This window comes from Mauremys mutica, chromosome 1 (genome assembly GCF_020497125.1).
Source record: "Mauremys mutica isolate MM-2020 ecotype Southern chromosome 1, ASM2049712v1, whole genome shotgun sequence".
Taxonomy (NCBI): Eukaryota; Metazoa; Chordata; order Testudines; family Geoemydidae; genus Mauremys; species Mauremys mutica.
The window spans coordinates 373,402,191-373,425,179 of NC_059072.1; positions in this window are offsets into that span (position 1 = coordinate 373,402,191).

A 22,989-nucleotide genomic window follows, 5' to 3' on the forward strand; every position below is an offset into this window, starting at 1 on the left:
GGATTTAAACCAGGCATTGATTAAGTGCGGCTCATAGAGTTTTAAAACATGTGCCTCCATCTTTATTCTGGAGCTGCAACACCCACAAATCCCAGCATACACAGAGCTCCACCTTGAAGAGACTGCACGCTTTTAGTCTCCACACAGTTATACCAACATATTAAACAGAAGAACAGCTGTGCATGTGACTTTTATTGAAATGGGGAGGACTCCTGCTAAGTTACCAATGCTACACTCAAGTTGGGCATTAATCTAAGGAAGGAGGTAAGGCCATTTGCCTTCAACCACTGCAAGTCACCCAGGAAGTTGCTAGCCAGATTTATCCTATTCACAACCAGAGCTCAAATGCATGCTGAGTTTGTTGAAGTAAGGGATGGTGGAAGCCTCCGAGAAGTTCCAGACAAAGTTCTAAGGGATAAAAGTAAGACAGAGGTTACTGGTTATACGAAGACTTTTAGGCCCAGTATGCACACCATTTCTGTACCAGTCCATGTTGGTTAGGAGAGCTGGCTTTTTTTTTTTAATCAATATAATTACACCAGTACAACCCACCTAGTGTGGACACAGTTATACATCTGTCTTTAAATCAAGATTTGGGAACTTGTGTAACTCAGCCAGAGGCTAGGGGTCTATTACAGGAGTGGGTGAGTGAGGTTCTGTGGCCTGCAATGTACAGGAGGTCAGACGAGATGATCATGTTGGTCCCTTCTGACCTGAAAGTCTATGAGTATGTATAAAGTTGTCTTATACAGATACAGCTCTATTCTCCTTCCCATATTTAAACAAAAAGCGCTATACTAGTATAAGCACCTTTATACCAGTGCAACTATATCCATACTAGGGGGGTGGTACTGCTTTCATGATACCCGTAAAGCTGTAAAAAAAAAAAAACTTTTGTGCGTAGCCAAGGCCTTAGATAAATTACTTGCTGGCCACATGGTGCAGGCTCTTCTCATTTCCAGCTGTTGCACTGCATTAAAAGACAGCTAAACATGAATTAAATGCTCCCCTAGTATTACTTATCCAATGTAGTTGCCACAGAGATGTTAGGAAGATTGCAAACGGGGAGAGGGGAAGATACCCTTTGTAATAAAACGTGATCCATATTGAACGTTTGAGAACCCCTGTTTATATCTCACAATAAGGTGCTTTATAAAAGACAGGTATATAAAATACTTAATACATACACAGGGCATTGATAAAAACAGTTAATCTACCTAAGGTTTAAACTGAACAAAGTAATCCTACTTTTAATTTGATTCATAAAGCTTAACCAAACTGACACCAGTTAGGGCCCTACAAGCTGGTGTGTTCCTGTGGAAAAAATTATTATAAATACCACGACTCCTGAGATTAGCCAAATGCTATTGCAGCTTCCTTCTGACATGATCAATGGAAAGCTTGAAAGCTCTGGACACAACAGCACTTACTCTCTTGGGACAAGTGAAAAGGTTAGCTTCTGACCCCTGCTAACAGATACACAATCTCCCAAGGAGTCTGAAAACAGTCAGCAAGAACAAAAATAGAAATTAAAATCCAGTGTACTGACCACAAATCTCTGACAACTGCAGCAAATGAAGGAAAGCAGTACTATTAATTAAGGCTCTGATTCAGGAAAACGTTCCTGTTCAGGACAGCACTTAAGTACATGTTTAACTTGCTTAAGTGATGTCCTAAGTAGGAGTAGGCTTCAGCCCTTTGCTGAATCAGTACTTGAAACAGGAAGAGACTCACTGATTTAAACAGCAAACACAATATTAGAATAAATAATGGACATGTACATTCTAAATCTGTACCCATATTTTTTGCTCTTCATTTTAACTGACTATTCATCTCTTCTATCCCAGATCACTACTTAACACCTTCAAGTTGTGGTTAAGGATAAGCCTAAAAACACTAAAAATTGAATCCAACAAGAGAGGTGCTTCATTAACCAAAGCAGCCACATGATCAGCATGCTACAAGCCCTGTATTCCCTTCTCCTCCCCACCACAATGTTTACCAAAATGTCTCGATTTCTTCTTGTCAATTTAGACAGTAAGCTCTTTAGGGCAGGGAAACTGTCTTACTTCTCCAAAGTGCCATGCACATTTGGGGAACTGTATAAATAAATTTGCAAACTATTCCTGGGAAGGGCTGAGCAGTCCAGGGAAATGAAGAGGATTGAAACAGTAAGATCACCTGTTCAAATCTGACTCAGGTCAGTAGCAAAAAATAGTTACCTGAAAGCTGTTCCATGGCCTATGCAAATTATTTATCATTTATATTATTGCAGTGCATATGGAGCCCTAGTCATGGACCAGGACCCTGTTGTGCTATGCCAGTGATCCTCAAATTTTTGTACTGGTAACCCCTTTCACACAGCAAGCCTCTGAGTGCGACCCCCCTTATAAATTAAAAACACTTAAATATATTTAACATTATTAATGCTGGAGGCAAGCAGGGTTTGGCGTGGAGGCTGACAGCTCACGACCCTCTGATGGGTCCCTACCCCCAGTTTGAGAAAAGACGGTTACTCACCGTAGTAACTGGTGTTCGAGAATGTGTTGCTCCCTATCCATTCCATGTAGGTGTGCGCGCCGCGCGTGCACGGCTCTCCGGAACTTTTTTACCCCAGCAACTCCAGCGGTCCGGCTGGGCGCCCCCTGGAGTGGCGCCGCTATGGCGTCAGTCATATACCCCAGCCGGCCCGCCCGCTCCTCCGTTCCTTCTCGCCCGCCACCCCGACAGTGGGGAAGGCGGGTGGGTCTGTAATGCATAGGCCCAACACAACTCGAAGAACACCAGTTACTACGGTGAGTAACCGTCTTTTCTTCTTCGAGTGATTGCTCCTATGCATTCCATGTAGGTGATTCCCAAGCCTTACCTAGGCGGTGGGGTCGGAGTGAGACGTGGCAGAGTGTAAGACTGCTGAGCCGAAGGCTGCATCGTCTCTTGATTGCTGCACCAACGCATAGTGGGAAGCGAAGGTGTGGACAGAGGACCAGGTGGCCGCTCTACAGATGTCCTGGATGGGGACATGGGCCAGGAAGGCGGCAGACGAGGCTTGCGCTCTTGTAGAGTGGGCCGTCAGGCGGCTAGGTGGTACACGAGCAAGCTCGTAGCATGTTCGAATACATGCCGTCACCCAAGAGGAAATCCTTTGCGAGGAGACCGGCTTGCCCCCATACGCTCCGCAATCGCGACGAAGAGCTGGGTGGAACGCCGAAAGGGCTTCGTGCGCTCTATATAAAAGGCGAGGGCCCTGCGGACGTCCAGGGTGTGAAGCTGCTGCTCCCGAGGCGAGGCGTGCGGCCTTGGGTAGAAGACCGGGAGGAAGATGTCCTGGTTAATATGGAAGGCCGAAACGACCTTAGGGAGGAAGGCCGGGTGCGGTCGAAGCTGTACCTTGTCTGTGTGGAAGACGGTATACGGGGGGCCAACGGTTAAGGCACTGAGTTCGGATACTCGTCTCGCAGATGTTATAGCGACGAGGAAGGCCGTCTTCCACGATAGGTAGAGCAGGGAGCAGGTCGCCAGAGGCTCAAACGGCGGACCCATAAGCCTGGCCAGAACCAGGTTCAAATCCCAGACCGGTGTAGGGCGCCGTATTGGCGGGTACAAACGGTCCAGGCCCCTTGAAGGAAGCGAGAGACCATCTGGGTGGAGAAGATGGAGCGGCCTTCAACCGGTGGACGAAACGCAGATACGGCTGCCAGGTGCACCCTCAAGGAGGAGACTGCGAGGCCTTGCTCCTTAAGGGACCAGAGGTAGTCCAGGATAATCGGAATAGGGACGAGAAAGGGATTAAGGCCTTTCTGGTCCGCACCAGATAGCGAAACGCTTCCATTTCGCGAGGTAGGTGGAGCGCGTTGAAGGCTTCCTGCTTTCAGTTAGGACTCGCTGCACCGCCTGCGAACAGTCACGCTCCGCGTGAGTTAACCAGTCAGGTACCAAGGCTGTAAGATGTAGGGAGCGGAGGTCCGGGTGGCGAAGACGGCCGAAGTCCTGCGTGATAAGATCCGGCCCACAATGGAAGAGGAATGGGTTCTCGGACGGAGAGCTCGAGCAGCAGGGTGTACCAATGCTGTCTCGGCCAGGCCGGAGCGATCAGGAGGAGGCGGGCCTTGTCCCTCCGAAGCTTGAGTAGCACCCGATGAACGAGTGGGAACGGAGGGAAGGCGTAGAGGAGGTGATCCTTCCAGGAGCAGAGGAACGCGTCCGACAGGGAGCCGCGGGAGCGTCCCTGGTAGGAGCAGAACTGGCTGCACTTCCTGTTGTCCGCGAGGCAAATAGGTCTAGTTGGGGAAATCCCCACCTCCAGAAGATCGTATGCACCACGTCTGGGCGAAGGGACCACTCGTGGGTAAGGAAGGACCTGCTGAGGCGGTCGGCCTAGCGTGTTCTGTATGCCCGGTAGAAACGACGCTGCCAGGTGAATTGAGTGGGCTACACAAAAGTCCCACAGGCGTAGCGCTTCCCGTGCAAAGCAGGGAGGAACGTGCGCCACCCTGCTTGTTGAACGTAGAACATCGCCGTCGTATTGTCCCGTCAGCACCGCGACACAGCGCCCGCGGAGGTGGGTCTGAAAAGCTTGGCACGCTAACCGAATCGCCCGGAGCTCCCGGACGTTGATGTGCAGGGAGAGCTCCGGAGGCGACTAGAGGCCTTGGGTGTGAAGGTCGCCAAGGTGTGCCCCCCATCCCATGTCCGAGGCATCCGTGGTCAAGGTGACAGAGGGGCACGGCGGGCGAAATGGGACTCCTGCACAGACGACCTGAGGGACTAGCCACCAACTGAGTGTATCGAGGGTAGGCCTCGGGACAGTGACGATCAAGTCCATGGGGTCGCGATGCGGGCGGTACACGGAGGCCAGCCAAGTCTGGAATGGGCGAAGGTGTAGCCTGGCGTAAGCGGTCACGAAAGTGCAAGACGCCATGTGGCCCAGGAGCCGAGGCAGGACCGCGCCGTCGTCGTGGGAAAGGATTGGAGATCCCGGATGCAGGCCACCAGCGCGCCTGGTGCCGAGTGTGGGGAAGGCAGGCCCTGGCCAATTGAGAATCCAGGACTGCTCCAATGAACTCCACCCTTTGAGCTGGAGTAAAAATGGACTTCTCGAAGTTCATGAGAAGGCCCAGTTCTCGAAAAAGGGCCAACATATCGGTCACTTGTTCTGCTACCAGCTGATGTGATGGGCCGCGAATCAACCAGTCGTCGAGGTATGGATAAACGTGCACCCGACGACGACGGAGGGCTGCGGCAACAACTGCCATGCATTTGGTGAAGACCCTCGGGGCGGTGGAGAGGCCGAAGGGAAGCACCGCAAACTGGTAGTGCATGTTGTTGACCATGAAGCGGAGATACCGATGATGGGGAGGATAGATCGCGACATGGAAATATGCGTCCTTCATGTCGAGGGCGGCAAACCAGTCTCCTGGATCCAAGGAGGGAATGATGGTCCCCAGGGTTACCATGCGGAACTTGAGTTTTAGCAGGTACCGGTTGAGCTTCCGGAGGTCTAGGATTGGACGAAGACCTCCTTTTGCCTTGGGGATGAGGAAATATCGGGAATAAAAACCCCTGCCCCGCCGGTCGGGCGGTACCTCTCTATGGCACCCAAACTCAGCAGAGTCTCGACCTCTTGTAGGAGGAACTGCTCGTGAGAGGGGTCCCTGAAGAGGGACAGGGAGGGTGGATGGGAGGGAGGGGGCGAAACAAACTGAAGGCGGTACCCGGATTGGACCGTACGCAGGACCCAGCTGTCCGACGTTAAGCGAGACCATGCCGGCAGGAAATGGGAGAGGCGGTTGGAAAACAACGGGGAAGGATCCATTGGAGAGACTGATGAGCCGTCCTCGGGCGTCCCATCAAAACGCCTGCTTAGGCCCTTGAGGGGCCTTAGAGGACGCCTGGGACTGGTTGCGCCTGCTGCCTGATGGTCGGCGGCGAGTCAGGTTGTTCCGGCGGCTATTATAGGCCCGGGACCTGGCCTGAGTAAACGGCCGGGACGGCTGTCTGCGGAACGACTGCCTCTGGGTCGCCGGCGTGTGCATTCCCAGGGTTCGGATAGCAACGCGACCGTCCTTGAGGGTCTGTATCCGGGAGTCAGTCTTCTCGGAAAACAGCCCGAGTGTCTCAAAGGGCAGATCCTGGATGGTGTACTGCACTTCCGGGGCCAAGGTGGAGGACTGCAGCCAGGAAATGCGCCGCATAGTCACCCCGGAGGCAATAGTGTGGGCTACAGAGTCCGCCGAGTCCAGCGCGGCCTGGATGGAGGAGCGCGCGGACTTTTTACCGTCCTCGAGGAGGGCGCTGAACTCTTGGCGGGAGGCCGATGGGACGAGTTCAGTAAATTTAGAGAGCGAGAGCAGCATCTCGTAAGTGTACCTGGCAAGCAATGCCGACTGATTGGCAATGCGGAGCTGCAGGCCACCCGCCGAATAGACTTTGCGGCCCAAGAGGTCCATGCGCTTTGCATCCTTGGACTTGGGAGCCGCCGCAGGTTGACCGTGGCGCTCTCGGTCGTTCACTGACTGGACGACTAGGGAGTCCGGAGCCGGATGAGTATACAAGTACTCGTATCCCGTGGGGGGGACCGAGTACTTGCGCTCTACGCCTCGGGCAGTGGGCGGGATGGACGCCGGCGTTTGCCAGATGGTAGTGGTGTTACGCTGGATCGTGCGAATGAACGGCAGGGCCACTCGCACGGGGGCCTCTGACCCGATGACATTGGTGACTGGGTCATCATTTTCCACGACCTCTGCCACCGGGAGGTCTATGGCCTGCGCGATCCGACGGAGCAGGTCCTGATGCGCTCTCAAGTCGATCGGCGGGGGGTCTGCCGTCGACAACCCTGCGACAGCCTCGTCAGGCGATGAGGATGAAGAGAAACCTGGGACCGCTGGTTCCGGTGGTGGCTCGTCCAGCGGTGGAGCAGCCGCGTTAGAGTCCGGCTGTTCTGCAGCGAGCGGTAGAGTAGCCCCAGGCGTTGGCAATGGCGGGGGTCTACTGGTAGTCACTTCTGGCACGCGACGCTCAGAGCCCGGTGGCCGCGCGGGCAAGGGCGGGCCCTGAGCCTCGTGCTGCACCCACGGAACCCAGAATCCCCACTGTTGTGGACCATAGGTTTGTCCCGGGGTGTCCGTCCTGAGACCCGCTCCGCTGCAGACCTGAGAAGCGACGGAGGGCTGGCGTGACCACTGGGGGGCAGAGGCGCTTAAAGAGTGCCCTGTCGACGGCCGATGCTTGTCCGCTGGCGGCGCCGTCGGTCGATGCCGGTCGTCGTGGTACCAGGAGCACGACCGGGACCATCGGTCGCATCGGTGCCGGGGAGACGACCGACTGTGGCTTCGGTGCCGGGAACCGCTGCGGTCACGGCGCCTGGAGCGGCTGCGGTCACGGTGCCGGGAGAGGCTGCGGTCACGGTGCCGGGAGAGGCTGCGGTCGCCACGGTGCCTTGAGCGGTCTCGAGAGGCGGACCTCCGCCGGTACCGTCGACTGGGGCTTCGGGATCGGTACCGCGATACCGAGCGGTACTGTGAGACCGGCGCCGAGACGGTGAACGGTCCCGAGGCGTTGATTGGCGTCGGGATCTGGGTCGGCGGGACGGTGACCGGCTGCGAGAACGGGACCGAGAGCTGAAGTCCCTTGCACGCTGATCATCGGCGCCTGGGCGCCTCATCATGGCCGGCTTCCCCGCAGAGGGTACAGCCCGCACCGGCGGTGCCGGGGGCCGGAGGCTCGGTGCCTCTGTCATAGAGATAAGCTCCCTCGCCTGCGAGTACGTCTCGGGCGTAGTTGGGAGACCAAGCTCGACCTCGGGCGGTGCCGGGGAGCAGGGGGGGACCGGGCTCAACAGCTCTTCAGGTGCCGGAGCTGCCGGACCCGTGCACTGCGAGTGCACTACCACAGCCGGTGCCGAAGGTGTTGGCAGTGGCTGGGTGACCGGTCCCGATGTGCTGCGGACCGAGGATGATTTCGGCGCCGCTGGGATCGGTGCCGGTGGGCGAAGCGCCGACTCCATCAGGAGCTGCTTTAGCCTAGAGTCCCGCTCCTTCCGAGTCCGCGGCTTAAATGCCGCACAAATGGGGCACTTATCTGTGCGATGAGATTCCCCAAGACAGCGAAGGCAGGAATCGTGAGCGTCCCCAACGGGCATCAGCCGCTGACAAGCCGAGCACGGCTTGAATCCCGGTGTCTGGGGCATGAGCCCACACCGGGTGAGGAAAAAGGAGGGGCGAACCCCCCTAATTCCTTAAACACTAACTAACTATCTAAACTATGACTAAACTCACTAACTATATACACAAAATCGGAGAAAAACGCTAGGGGTGTGGAGGACTAAGGGAGCACTCCACAGTTCCAACTGCCGTCACGGGCGGGAAGAAGGAACTGAGGAGCGGACGGGCCGGCTGGGGTATATGACAGACGCCATAGCGGCGCCACTCCAGGCCGGAGTTGCTGGGGTAAAAAAGTTCCGGAGAGCCGTGCACGCGCAGCGCGCGCACACCTACATAGGAGCAATCACTCGAAGAAGAACCCCTGTGCTACGCAATACACAAACAGAGCAAAGACATCCTCTGCCCCAAAGAGATACAATGTAAGTATGAGACAAGAGACAACAGATGGATACAGAGAACTGGGAGAGTACAAGGAGATGAGGAGACAATATTGGTCAGCATGATCAGCAGTGGTCTCAGCACACCTTGGTCACGTTGCATTTCCTCTCTGCACTTGATGCAATATTCACCCACTTCTTAACTGTACCTGCTCAGATTCATGAATGATAAGTGCAAAATATTTATTGGTCTGGGAATCTACGTATTCATTTATTAGGCCCAGCATTCATTAAGTTTGCAAAACTAGATTTGATAAGTGGTGGAATTAATAGGGGCAGAATTGCTTTATTTAGAGGCAAAATTTCACTCATTTTTCAAAAAATGTGAAGTAAAATACACAGAGTTTTGTGGTAAGAAGTGAGCATGGCAAAGCAGGCAGTTTTAACAAGGGACAGTAGACTACCTATGCAGGAGGCATCACAACTACACCAAGAGTCGCGAGTAGCATCACTTAGTTCCATTCTTCCATGTCTGTATAGTCTTCCTACTTTTCCATCAGGCACCTTTGGTGGGCCAGAAACCACTGCCGCAACATCCACCAGCATCTCATGGATTCTCTGCCCATTTGCTGAAACAGGAGTGAAAGAGCAAGGGAGAGAAACTCTTCAAATGGTGACTCCTCCATGTTGCTGGGCTAGTTGCCGGGAGCATGCAAACCCAAAAGATGGCTGCTTAGCAGGATCTGTTCAGAACTTGGCAGGGTGCAACAACTTCTGTTATTGAGCGGGATAAACAGTCAAGTTTCCCACACAGTGAACCACAAACCAGGAGCTAGAGCAGCCATAGATGGGGAAGGCCTGGGTCCAGAAATTCTAAACCTAGAGTCAATATGCAGCATGGATGCTCAAGCTCTGGGCCTGCAAACCCAGGGCCCACAGACTCAAGTTGCACTAACCCTGTGCTTACACTGCAGCCTACCTTTAATCCTTAGGCAGGTAAGTTTTAAGGAGGCTTTTTCCAGGTCCTACCTACTTGCTTCTTCCATTCCACCGGAACAATAAGTGTAATAAAAGGTGTAACGGAGCTCAACAGTATCTAAATAGATTTGCCAAAACCCACGCTAAAACTAGACAAATTACATACTAAATCACTGATGTATACATTATTCTCTGACTCCACGCAAACTTCAGACTGATGCCATCAGTTTGAATAGCTCCAGTCACCAACAGCAGGACAGGATAGGAGTTGGAAATTCCAACTCCAAGCACAGGAGGGAGTAAAATGCAACTTCTGCTAGCTTGCTGAAAATCTGGTTTCTGCATGAACTCCCCAAAAGAGGCAGGATAGATTGATTTAAACCAAAATTATTTAAATCACGATGTTAAGTAAGAATTTAAATGAGGAAGCAGGAAACCTTGATTTAGAGAATCAATTTTAATCTTGTTTTGCATTTGTACTTTTTGGTTATTTTCCTAACAAAAGTTTGATTCTTATTGGTAACCATTCATGTTGATTTACAACTAAATATAGTCTTTACGTTAAATTTGGTACATGTTTTTGCTAATCAGGAGGATACCCTATATCTATACACATTTATCTAAACAACTATAAAAAGTTTAACATACATTTGTTCAGATTCTTAATTTTATATTTTGTATTTTGTTAGAAAATGGTGAATGATGCATTTTTTATTTACTAGATTAATTTTACTTGTGATTTGTGTCAAGCTGCATTTAGGTGTAAATTAGAACCCAATTAAAAAGGCACAAACCAGCATTTTAAAATTTTGATAAAATTATATTTTCTTAAATATCCAGCATATTTAAGGTGGTTTAATTTAATTTTGTAAACCGTTATTTTTTTAAATCCCAAGTTTTTCTTCTGTGAAGCTAGAACTAATGTTGCTGTCTACAAACAAAAGCCCAACTCATCACCCCCAACATCTTGCCTTATGCTGGGAGTTACAGGTCAGTTACCACTTGGCTCCATGTAACTAAGGAATGGAAGCAAGCCAGACACATGGCATTCACCTCAAACCTAGCACGGCTTGTTGTGGAGTCTCTTTGCAGAGTATGTCACTGATTCTTGTGCTCTGCAGGGGACACAGGTCTTATTAAGTAGGGGTTAGGCTAGGCTATTACTGGGCACCCTTTGAATAAAAGCTGACAGGTTTCTAAATTTACCCTTAGGTGAAGTTCATTTGATAGCCACAGTTACAGAAGCCAACTTTTTAATATGTCAAGGGGGGGTGGGTCAAAGAAATGGGACCACAAAGCAATTTCACATTTGGCCCTCTGAACAGCAGCTGATCCACAATGCAAATCAAGTGTGCGAAGATTGCATAAACCAAGCAAAAATCACTGCAAGAAACCATTGCTTGCAACTCCTTTACCTTGCAACATTTACCCCGTGTGCGCGGTCTCAAAAACAAGCATTCCAGGCTGCAGCATCTGGAAGCAAATGTGGCTGAACCCGTGCTGTCTACATTTTCTCATAGTGTACCCCCCTCCCTTTACAATCAGAGAGAGATACAGAAATTACATACATGGAAAAGCAATGTTAGAAAACCATTATGTATTCTGCGCTGTGTGTTTTAACTTTACTCCTTTAAAGATGATCCTCTTTACACTTCATTTTGTCTCCCATTCCTATCTGACCTTGCTTCTTTGCAGCCTGGTCCCCTTCTTCCCTTGCAGGTTTCCTTCTCTTCTCCAGCACATGCTGCCCTGTTCCTTGATCCACTGTATGAGCTGCTCAGCCCCCTGGTCCTCTTCTCTGCATGCTCTCTTAGATATTCCTCCCTCACTGGTGGCTGGTAGTGCTACCTCCAGTTCCGGTGGTAGCTCGGACCTGTGAGAGCAGTTAGCCCCTAATAGATGTGACTAGGCTGCCCCCCCCCCCCCCCCCGCCGCCCTTACTTCCTGCTGCTTGTATGTGCTTGAAGGCTCCGCTTTACAAAGAAGCTGTAGAAACTAAGTATGGAAGTATCATGTGGCAACTAGTCAGCTCTTTGCTGACTATCAGCAAGTGCTCCACAGACCACTTTTTGGGAACCAGGCCAGGCACTGTCTTCACTAAGAAAAAAAACATGTTCTTAAATTAAGCCAAGCTACACTTATTAAAAAACAAAAAGCAAAAAACCTTTCACTGTATATATGTTCAGTGACCATAAAACAGTAAAAATCAGTCTTTAGTGGGGATTCAATAGCTCCAGAGACTGGTAATGATACAAAATCTCATCTCTATGCTAGACTACAGCTCAGGTAACTATTGACCAAAAGTTATTACCATCTCGGGGGATTATTCAGCAACCTGTATGAAACAAGCTGGCAGTTCAGTCCAGTGTACAACAGTTTACATCTCAAATGCCACTACAAGTGGCCTCTTTGCAGTCTCAACAACTGCAACAAGGACTGATGGGTCAGAGAGACGACGACTTTGCTTGGCTCCCCATTACTCCCCTTAGGGAGTGTCTACATGGGAAAGTTTCACCAGTTATACCAGCATATAGTTAAATCGGTATAGTTATACCAGTAGAACTCCCAGTGTAGACACTTGCTCATCTTAGACCATGTCTACACTACAGACTTATATCAGTATAACTACGTCACTCAAGCGTGTGAAAAATCTACACTCCAGGAGACGTAATTATACCAATCTAACCCCCAGTGTAGAAAGCACTGTGTCAGCTGAAGAGTTTCTCCTGTCACATAGCTACCGCCTCTCACAGAGGTGGATTAACTACACTGACAAGAGAAGCTCTCCCATTGGTGTAGGAGCATCTTCACTAAAGCACTACTGCGGTGCCAATGCAGCATTTTAAGTGTAGACCTGCCCTTAGTTTAAGCTGCTTCCAAAGCAACATAATCTGAATCAGTACAGGCAATCATGCCAGAAGAAGAATGTCTACACAAAGCAACAAAGAGTCCTGTGGCACCTTATAGACTAACAGATGTATTGGAGTATAAGCTTTCGTGGGTGAATACACAGAAAGTTACACTGATTTTACTATAATAAATTAAATTCCCATCCTACCTTATGCCAGTATAAAACTTTCTCATGCAGACAAGCCCTTAGAGACGGTCCTTATGGAACAGTGTTGAGGCATATTCATAGGACAGTACAGGGGAAGCTTGAGGTGTAGCTGCCCACTCGTATCTGCTCTGTGGGGGAACAGAGGATTCAGTCCCCAGCAATATTGATCTGGCTCCTTTAAATGCAGCTTAAAGTCACACAAATATGCTTTAAAACCAACAATTTGCATTTAAAAGTGATAATTTTATTTATGGATGCAGCAAAATAGCTGGCAGTTGCCAAGGCCAACAACAAATCAGAGAAATTAGCAGCTGAGAAAAACCATAAAAGTAGAGCAAGAGGGAAAACATTTTACTTGAAACTACTTATTAAAACAACAAGCAGCACATGAGACTTGTGCAATAATGTACCTTATAATTAGAACAATACAAATGCTGGCTGGCAAGACAGTTGGCCAAACTCTGAAAGATGGAGGCACTAAAAATTGTCCAGATAACTTCCCATATACACCAGTCAGATCAGAGAGTGAGGCCTGATCTATGCTTATAAGTTTTGTTGGCATAGTTATGTTGGGGGGGGGGGGGGGAAGAGGATGGACCAAAAACTCCTCACCCCTAAACATCCCTATGCCAGCAAAAGCATTAATGTAGATACAGTTATACCAGCAAAAAAGGTCTTTTGCTGGTATAAGCTGTGTCCCCACTAGGAAGGTGCACCCATACAGCTATATCATAAACCCCTTGCTAGTACAGACAAGGCCTTGGTGACTAGAGCTGGTTGGAATGTCTCAAAATAAGTTTTTCCATCAGAAAATGTTGATTTGATGAAACCAAAACTTGTAGCAGGAATGTACCAGTTTGAGAAATGGTTTCCTTAGGTCCAGGATGGAACACACAGATGCATGGACACAAAATAGCCAACTGTCCAGTGGTTCAAGTCCCTACTATGGCTGATATAGGACTTGAAACTGGGTCTTTCACATGAGTGCCCAAATTGCTGGATTATTGGCCATGGTGGGGGAGAGGGGTGGCTAACTGGGTACATCTCTGTTTTCATTGAAAAATTCTGAAATTTTTCGTCTGATGAGGAACGAGATATTTTGAAGTCTTGGAAGTTTTCATAGGATGGGAAAGCCATTTCCTGCCCACCTCTATTAGTGACTCGGTTACTCTCTATGTAGGGCTCAGCCGTGAAAAAGGACAGCAAAAAATTCATCTACAAGGACTGTTCAATAATAGGCTGGGCAAGAGCAGTGAATGATCATTTTTGTACAATGCCAACATTGCAAGAGGCACTTGCAGAAGTCCCAGACCTGCACAGTTTAAACAGACAATCTGTAAGGAAAGGGGAGCAGTGACAACACAAACCATTGAAGCGGTGATGTTTTATTTGTACTATGGTAGCAACTCCACTGTGCTATATACTTGTGTATATAGTATGTCTCCTTTGAGATACTGCCCTATGGGTGCTGCATGTCAGGAGATTTTCGAGCAGGGCCGGCTCCAGGCACCAGCTGAGCAAGCTGGTGCTTGGGGCAGCAGATTCTAGGGGGCGGCATGCCGCTCAATCCTAGGGCGGCACTGACGCTTTTTTTTTGGTTTTGTTTGCTGCTCTGGCCGCCCTGTAGGGCGTGGAGGAGGGGAGCGCCCTGCAGCAAACTTGGCAGGGCAGCCCGCGTCCTTCCCTCCCTGCCGACCGGAGCAACGCGGAGCTCTCCCGGCAGACGGCGCGGCAATTGGGGCCGCAGGGTGAGCTCCCCGCTGAAGCGCTGGCCGCCCCCCTTCTCTCTCCCCCCCCCCCCCGCTCCCTCTCCCTCCCCCCCACTAGACCAGGCGCGCACTCTGTAGCACAGGGAGTCCCCCTGCACCCTGGGTCCGGCCGCCCTGTAAAGTTTTTTGTTTTGTTTTTTCCCCTGCTTTGCCAGCCGCGCCGTTGCCCCCCCCCCATCCCCCCCTTTGCCGCTCCAGCTGTGGTTTTTTTTGTTTGTTTTTTCTCCCCCCTGCTTTACCACTCCGGCTGTGCTGCAGGGTTTTTTTCCCCCCTGCTTTGCTGTTCCAGCCACGCCTTTTTTTGTTCCCCCCCCCTTTTTTTTTTTTGCTTGCTTGCTTGGGGCAGCAAAAAAGCCAGAGCCGGCCCTGTTTCCAAGCATTACCTCAATTACCGAGGAGAGTGCCGAGGAAGTGGATTCACTGCAGACTGTACAACAGTCACACCAAAGGCCGTGTCAGCTCTAGAAGCATCCACAAGAGCATGGTGTTGGGAAAATGTGTGCACCAAGGGTGGCTTTGCAAATGTCTGAGATGGATATATTCTTCAGTAAGGCCATAGAAGTAGACTAAGCCCTGTGGAATGGGCACTCACACTAGGTGCAGGATGCACCCCCGAAACTTCGTAACAGGTCAAGATACATCCCAAAGAAACCCATTTTGACAGTCTTTGGGTAGAAATCGGGTGCCCTTTCATTCTCTCTGTGAGGGAAAGAGAGTCTGGGAGAAGTCCTGAAAGACTTAGTCCTATTGAGATAAAAGACAAAGCTTCTTTTTACAGCCAGCGCGTGGAAACTGGCTCCCTCTCTCAAGGAGTGAGGCTCGGGAAAAAAGACCAGTAAATGAATGGCCTGATTAATGTACAATTCTGATGAAACTTTAGATAGAAAGTGAGGATGGGATTAATGTCACCTTATTGTCAATCAGCCATATGAGCTCCTAGTTCCTGTACCCTTCTAGCCAAGGTGATGACTATGAGGAACGAGATCTTAAAAGACAAATGAAGAAGAAACAGCTTTCCATTGTTATAAATAGGGTTTTCCCAGGGCACTGAGGATTAAGTTGAGGTCCCACAATGGAGCAAGATATGTGACAGGAGGAAAATCGTTAAAACAGATCATTAATAAATCTTGCAATGACTGGGTGAGTGAAGGCTGAAAACCCCTCAACTGGGCGGGGCTGGGAACAAGGGCTGTGATGGCAACCAGATGAACCTTAACTGAGCTCAGCCATAAACCCATACAGTTTTTAAATTTAGCAGGTAATCAAGAACGTGCATGAGGAGAGGCTCAAGAGGAGGTATTGATCATTGGGCACACCGCACGGAAATGCTTCCACTTCTGCAGTTGTTATCCTTGTGGTAAGTTTTCTACTACTCAGCAGTACTGCTTGAACCTCGGGAGAGAAATCCTGTTCTATGCCAGAGAGCCACTGAGGAGCCAAGCCTTAAGATGAAGCAATCAGAGGCTGGGGTAGGTCATGGTGCCAGATTCCTGGGTCAGGAGGTCCACTGTTGGATGAAGGAAAAAAAGCGGCTGTAGAGATAGACGGAGAAGATCTGGGAACCATACCTATCTTGGCCAGGATGGAGGTGTAAGGATGGCCACCAATCTCTCATTTCAACTTGTTCAAAGCTTTGAGAAGCAGCACTGGGAGGTGAAGGGGGCTCAGTGCACAGCAGGATGCAAGGCAAAGGGGTACAGAGTGTGCCTCTAATGAGTTCTGACCATGCCCTCCCCACGAGCAAAAGCCCCAGATCAGAGGCAAATTTGCTGAAATATATGTCGTTCAGCTCTCACTTGTGTCTTGATGAAAATGCCTGCTCAGGGAGTCTACTATAGGCATTCTGTAGCCCTGGTAGATAAACTACTAAGATCTCTATGTGGTGGGATATACACCAATTCCCTAATTTTATGTACTTTGTGCAAAAGGACTGGGATCTTGCTCCTCCTTGGCGATTTATATGATACATTGCAGCCCTGTTATCCAGCATTACATATCAAGAGTGGCTCTTGATGTTGGACAGGAAGTAAGGGGCAAACCTATCTGATTGCTCTGAGTTTGAGAATGTTGATATGAGGAGATCTCCCCTGGGGAGTCCATTTTCCTTGGGCTGTGAAGACCTGGAAACAGGCACCCCAGTCTAGCAAAGAAGCATGTGTCATGATGATCTTTGTGGGGATAAAACATGAGAATGGACTTGTGCACCAAACTTTAGAGGATCCTTCCCCATGCTGAGGGATTTGAGGTCTCTGAGGTATTGACCCTCACTTGAACTGTTTGTTGGGCGTGTAGAGAGACTTAAGCCAGGCTTGAAGACAATCGGAAATGTAGTCTCGTTAGGGGTGTTACGAACATACAGGCTGCCAAAAGGCCGAGTTGAGAAAACACCCTGTGGTTTGTGGTCTCTGTTGCAGCATGGAAATGAAGCTGGACATTGTAGTGAACTTGTCATGGGCAGCTATATTCTGGCTGTAGTGGCATTTAGCATGGCTCTGGTGAAGTATATTGGTTAAGCAGGCGGGCAGAGGGATAGGGCCTTGATAGTTGCTGATTGCTTCTCAAGAAAGGGACAACCCTTGAGGAGCCAGTCACTCAGGTGAGGAAAAACTATTATTCCCATCAGACAAAGATATGCTGTGATGGGCGAGTGCAGTTTTGTAAAGATTCTTAGGGCAGTTGAAAGGCCGAAGGATATGAAATAGTATTGGTAGTGGTCCTTGCCCATGACAAATCATAGGAAACGTCATAGAAAGGGTGTATTATATGGAAGTATGCATCCTGGAGGTCAAGGGAGACTAACCAAGAGAGAATTGTCTCTGCCAGGGTTACCATTCTGAACTGCTGAGAGAGAGCAAAGATGTTCCTGAGGTCCTGAATCAGTCTCCACCATCCTCTTTTCTTGGAAACCAGGAAGTACCTAAAATAGAACCCTTTCCCCCAACAAAGTGCAGTGGAAATGGGTTTGATCACCCTTTGGGTAAGACAGATTGTACCTCCTGTCTGAGACACCCATGAGAAGGGTCCCTGAAAAGAAACAGGGAAGGAGGATGGGGGTGGGGTGAAGCTGAACTGGATGAAACAGCCTATCAAAACCATCTCTAGAAGCCTGAAACTGCTCCCTCTGGTCTTGTGGCAGATATTCCATAAAATGAGAAAATTTGGAGCAATTTGTAAAGTCGCATTTTGCCATCAAGGCCTGATAGTTGGCAACTTTTAATTGCAGAGTGGTTGAGGAATAGCTTTTGCAGCCAAGAAGGTCCAGGCACTTAAAACTCCTTGTCAGAAGGGGTTGTTCTAGATTGATTCCATCTATTTCTTTTGTTGACAGCACCATCAACAATAGAGTTAGGAGAGGGGTGGGAGAAAAAGATACTCCAAACTTTTGGCAGGAATATCATGCTTTTTATCAGCCCACTTACAAGCAGGTGGTATGGTCAGTGGTGCTTGCCACATCGTACAGGCTGGTGACAACAGTCACTGATGGGCAAGGCAATCTTGCCTTAGGAAGTAGAATGCAAGATGCCCAGCAGGGAAATCTGGGGTTCTTGTATCTCCTGTAGCAGAATCTGTAAGGTCTTTGCAATCCTTTTCATGAGGTCCTGAAAGACCATAAAGTCATCCACACTAGATGGCAAGGGGGGTAGAGGGGAGATAACAGCTTCATCTACTGAGGAGGAGAATTTCTGAGAAAGTGGTGTCTCCTCCTCTCTACCTAGCTCCTGCTCTTCTGGGGGTTCTACCTGAGGAAGAGGACACAGAGGTGCCAGTGACAGCTGTTCTTGGAGGGGCTTCTTGCCCAAGGGTTCCAAGGGGGCCCAAGGTTCCAAAAAAGACCACTGTGGTGGAACATAAAGGAGTCAACCCCATGGGGTGCCCTTGCCAGGGTTGATGGATCAGACCTCTACTGGGGTCCTCCTCCTCAGGATGCACCTCAAGGAAGGTTGGAAGAGGAAGGTGGTGGAATCATGAACAGACACATCTGAGTCTGAGGAAGCATCTTTGTCCAGCAGAAGATCAACAGGTTTTGGTATCGGTGCTCACACTGTTACCAGAAGCTGGGGAGGGACCAGCAATTGCACCAATACTGGCGGCTGCATCTTCATGGAAGGGTGCAGTAGTACCTGAGGGTATATCAGTATTGGCAGGAAATCCCTCTTGGGATCCTTCAGCAGAGGGACTCAGCCTCTTCCAAGATTTGAAGGTCCTCATGAGAGAGGAACGTGGATGGTAATGGAGAATCTGGGTACTCTTACTTGGGAGTCACCACATCAAGAGATACTGGGACAGTACTGAAGGGTGGTCCATGAGCTCTTTATCATGGCCCATGGAAAACTACACCACAGATGCTGACTTTGAGTCCTTGTTCTTCAAGGAGTCCTTTAGTTTCAAAGGCTCCAGTTCTGGTACTGCTGCTGGTGACATGTGAGACTGTTGCTTGCTGCTTGCTTGCTGCGAGCCTGAGTCAGCTGACCTGGACCAGTCACAGCTGTACCACAGGTCTTTTATTCCAGGGTCACTGTACACACTGAAGGACTCCTGGGTCTTTGCTTACTGGAACCAAGGCTTGTGCAGTCACCAGAGCAAGCTGAGCAGTTGAGGCCAATATACTTTTTTGTTTTTGTTTTTTTTGGGTGGGGGGAATAAGCTTTGACTTTACAGGTCTCAGGAAACACTCCATAAGAAGCGAGTTTCAATCTATCCTCTCTCAGCTTTCTGGCTCTGCATTTGAAACTGGAGCAGCCCTCACATTTGGAAGGGACGTGGGACTGTCTGAGGCAGCTGGAATGCCTGTGGCTGAGGGGGGAAATGACCTGTGGCAGGTCTAGCAGGGTTTGAAGCCCAGGGTCTTTGACATAACCCACGAGGAAAGGCCACAGATGGAGAGGGGCTGAGTGGAACACAGGCACTGACCAGGTGAAAATAAGGAGTAGGAACACCCCCAAAAACAAAGCTGTGCTACATTAAAGAAGAAAATGAAATGAAACAAACAAAAACAAAAGTAAACAAGAAGAAAAAAAGTCAGCAAGCAAGCACACTTAGCTAGCAGATACTGCGATGCTTTGTCTCAAGCCACAGACAACTGAGAATGAACTGAAGCAGTGGCAGGTCTGCCCCTCCCTATAATCCCTCACACCAGAGCACAGATAAATAGGGCATGGGCACAGAACCATGGACACTGGTGACAAAAATCTCCAATCAAGAGTGCTCAGGTGCATGCACATCCTGATGTGGAACATCCATAGGGACAATAACTCAAAGAAGAATAGGGTCTATGAGCATGTTTTCAGAAGAGACTTGAAAGATGGATACATATTAGAATGGGTCTGGGTAAGGGGGCCAATATAAGGGTCAACACCATAGAAGCCCAGAAACAGGGGGGGGGGGGGGGGGGTTTGGACAGATACGCAACTTAGATGGAGGACGAATATGATGAGATGGTCTCAGTTTTGAAAGAAGCCAGATAGCAATAGTTAACTGCATGGCAATATTCACACCAATTCACTATACGACACAGATACTTAATTCAACCCATATTAACAAAAGCCCAATATTAAAGGTGTTTCCATAACTCTTTGCTAAGTGTTGAAAAGAAAAGTTATAGTAATTAAGATGTAATAAATTTAACATTTGAAATTGTCACTACTTTCCTAAGAACTTCAGGAGGGACTGAGCTGCAGACTCCATAGTTTCTCTGAAAAAACATGTCATTCTAAATTCCCTATATTCCCATGCATTGTTTATGGTACTTGCATGGTCACTGGCTCTGGAAAGGAACCCACAATGTCTATAGCTCAAATTTCTCAGGATCTTAGGGAGGTCATTTTGCTAAAATACTGCAATAAATTACATTTCTGAACAACAGCCATAATCTTATAAAGAAGGTTTGAACTGCAGCAAAACTTTACAGTCCACCTTAAAAAGCAAACAGACTGGGCCTGTCCACCCACATCCATGGAGACCAGGGACAAGAAAATAACCCTGGGTTACTTGCGGGATTGGCACTGTAAGCCCTTAAGAGCAGGGACAGTTTCTTTTTTGTGTCTATATAGTACAAAGCACAATTAAGGCCAAAATTCCAGCTTGGGCCCTTAGAAGCTACCATTATACAAATATTTACTATTAGTATTATATTGGAAGCAACACAAATTGGTGTTAACAATCCTTTATGACTAGCAGAAAAATTAGCAAGACTACATTTATACAGTAATTTATCTGAGACTCTCAAAGGATTTTACAAGTGTGTCTGGACCAGAAATCTCCGTAAGGTTGCAAGAAAATAAACCTTGTTACCGCAGCTTAGTCTGCTATACTGATGTCCATTAGGTATGGCTATATTTTCCCTCTTCCAGGGTACCATGCAGTCACAGTCATCCTCCTCCAAATCCACCCTTAAAATGCACTTTTGACAAGCTTTTCACCACTGCTCTTCACTTCAGTATTATCAGCTCCCTAACATTCAATTAAATTAATAAAACTACAAGAAATACACGAAAAGGACGATTTTCCAAGAGTAGCATTATTTCCCTCTTTTCCACCCACATTCCCACCTGCCATGGTCTGTCGTCATCTGGCAGCTTAATGGCAAATAATGACAGAAAGAAAAATGTCCTTTTTATCTCTTTTATTGGACCAACTTCTGTTAGCGAAAGAGACGAGCTTTCAAGCTTACACAAAAGCTTCTCTCTCTAATATCCTGGGACCAACGTGGCTACAACAGCACTGCAAACAACTTTATCTCTACAAAGCACCAAACAAGTCTCACACACACACACACACACACACACACACACACACACACACACGTGTTTCACCAGAGCTCTGCTGGCACTCTGAAGATATTAATTGCTCACTCTGCTGTTTCCTGGATCAAAATCCAAACCTGAAAATTATCTTTCAGACTGCTGTTTGTAAAAATCTGTGAAATGCTGCCACCAAGCAAGCTCAGCAAAGCTTTGTCCAGCACTGGAAGCCAGTCCAAAGAGTATATTCATTTTCCAAATCTCAAAGCCTGACTTCCTCCTCCTCAGCAGTAGCAGCTGGTCAAGAATAGCAACTTTGCCTGGGATTATGGTGCCAGACGATGCAGTTTGGTAGCTACAAATGCAATTTCTGATCTGACCAACAGGCATAGCAGATGAAGGAAATAAGGTCATAAAAAGATATACAGTGTACTCCTGTTGATTCAAAACCCTATTATCCAAATCTCTTCCTTGTATTTCATGGTGGGTGACAAGGCAGGGATTCGGATAATGTGACAGTTTGAACAGAGACCTCCAAACAGGTCAGCAAAGAGGAGGAGGAGGAGCCCCCGGCCATGTAGGAGGCCACCCTGTTGCTGAATGGCTCCTGGGGCAGCACAGGGAGCCTTCTCCAACCCCATTGTCACAGGAGTGAGCAGGCCCATGACAGCGAAGCTGCAGAGGGGATCCCTGCACTGCTGCAGGGCTGGTGAAACCTGATCCCTGTAGGCACAAAGCACAGAGAAGTCTGCGGTCTTGGCAGGACAGAGCAGAATCCTGACCAGGAGTCTTTGCTCTGCCCCACACTTTGCATCTACAGGGATCGGGTGCTACTGGCCCTACGGTGAGTGACCGGGGCAGAGTAGAGACCCCCAGCCAGGACTGTGAGGATGACGACAACAGGCCCGCAGCTGAATGGCTTCTGCCCTCCCTCTTGATTAACTGAAGTCCCAATTATCCAAATAAAACCCATGTCCCCGTGCTATATGGATAATGGGGAGTATATTGTAAGTGTCACCTAGCTCATCTCCTTGATGATACATTTTCTAGTGATTTGTCTTCTGTATTTAGGTGCCTAAACCAATAGGTCTCTCTCCCACTTCCCTTGAGAGATTTAGTCCACAGTGCAACAACTCTCAGTCAGGAGGTTATTCACCGCTACAAAGACGAGATATTCATCCCATTACTTGTAGACTCCTCTCCTGATTCTCTCCCTCCTTGGTGTTTACATCTTATACTGACAGTTGTGTTCCCTTTTGAGTCATCATCTAGCCAATATTCACATTTAACTTAGTGTTCCCTTACAAATTAGCCCCTACTGCTCCCTCATTTGTTCTCTTTTCTGAGCTTCCTCAAAATAGATTTATATCTTTCTGGTATGAAGATGCTCACATTTTAATGCACTATTCCATGCGAGATCTCAGAGCCATATTGAGAAGGATTACCACCTCACTGCTGCATGACAGGATGCTCACGTAACACCTTTTTTAAAAGTACAATTCTGAAGGCAGCTTCATTCCATCTGTACACAACCATATCCCTCTTCTTCCTCCAAGTATTTTGTTTTTTTTAATTAACACTATGAACGAAGCAGCCGCAATCCACAATTTAGAGTCATCTCTCTAGGTTCTTACCCCAATCCATCAAGGGGGCAACTCAGTGCCATCAGATCTATCTTGTTAACAGCACTGCACTTTATGTACATGGATTGCATTGCAGTGTTCAGGCCACAAACAATTAGAAACCGCTAAAACAACACATATCCCCAGATGTTGAAGCCAGGATTTTAGTTGCTAAGCAACAACATGTTGGACTTAAACTTCCCCCATACTCTACTGAAACTGTGCACAGTATCAGCCCACCAGAGCCCTTTTAAAATTGGCATCATAGCTGAACTTCTGAAAAGGA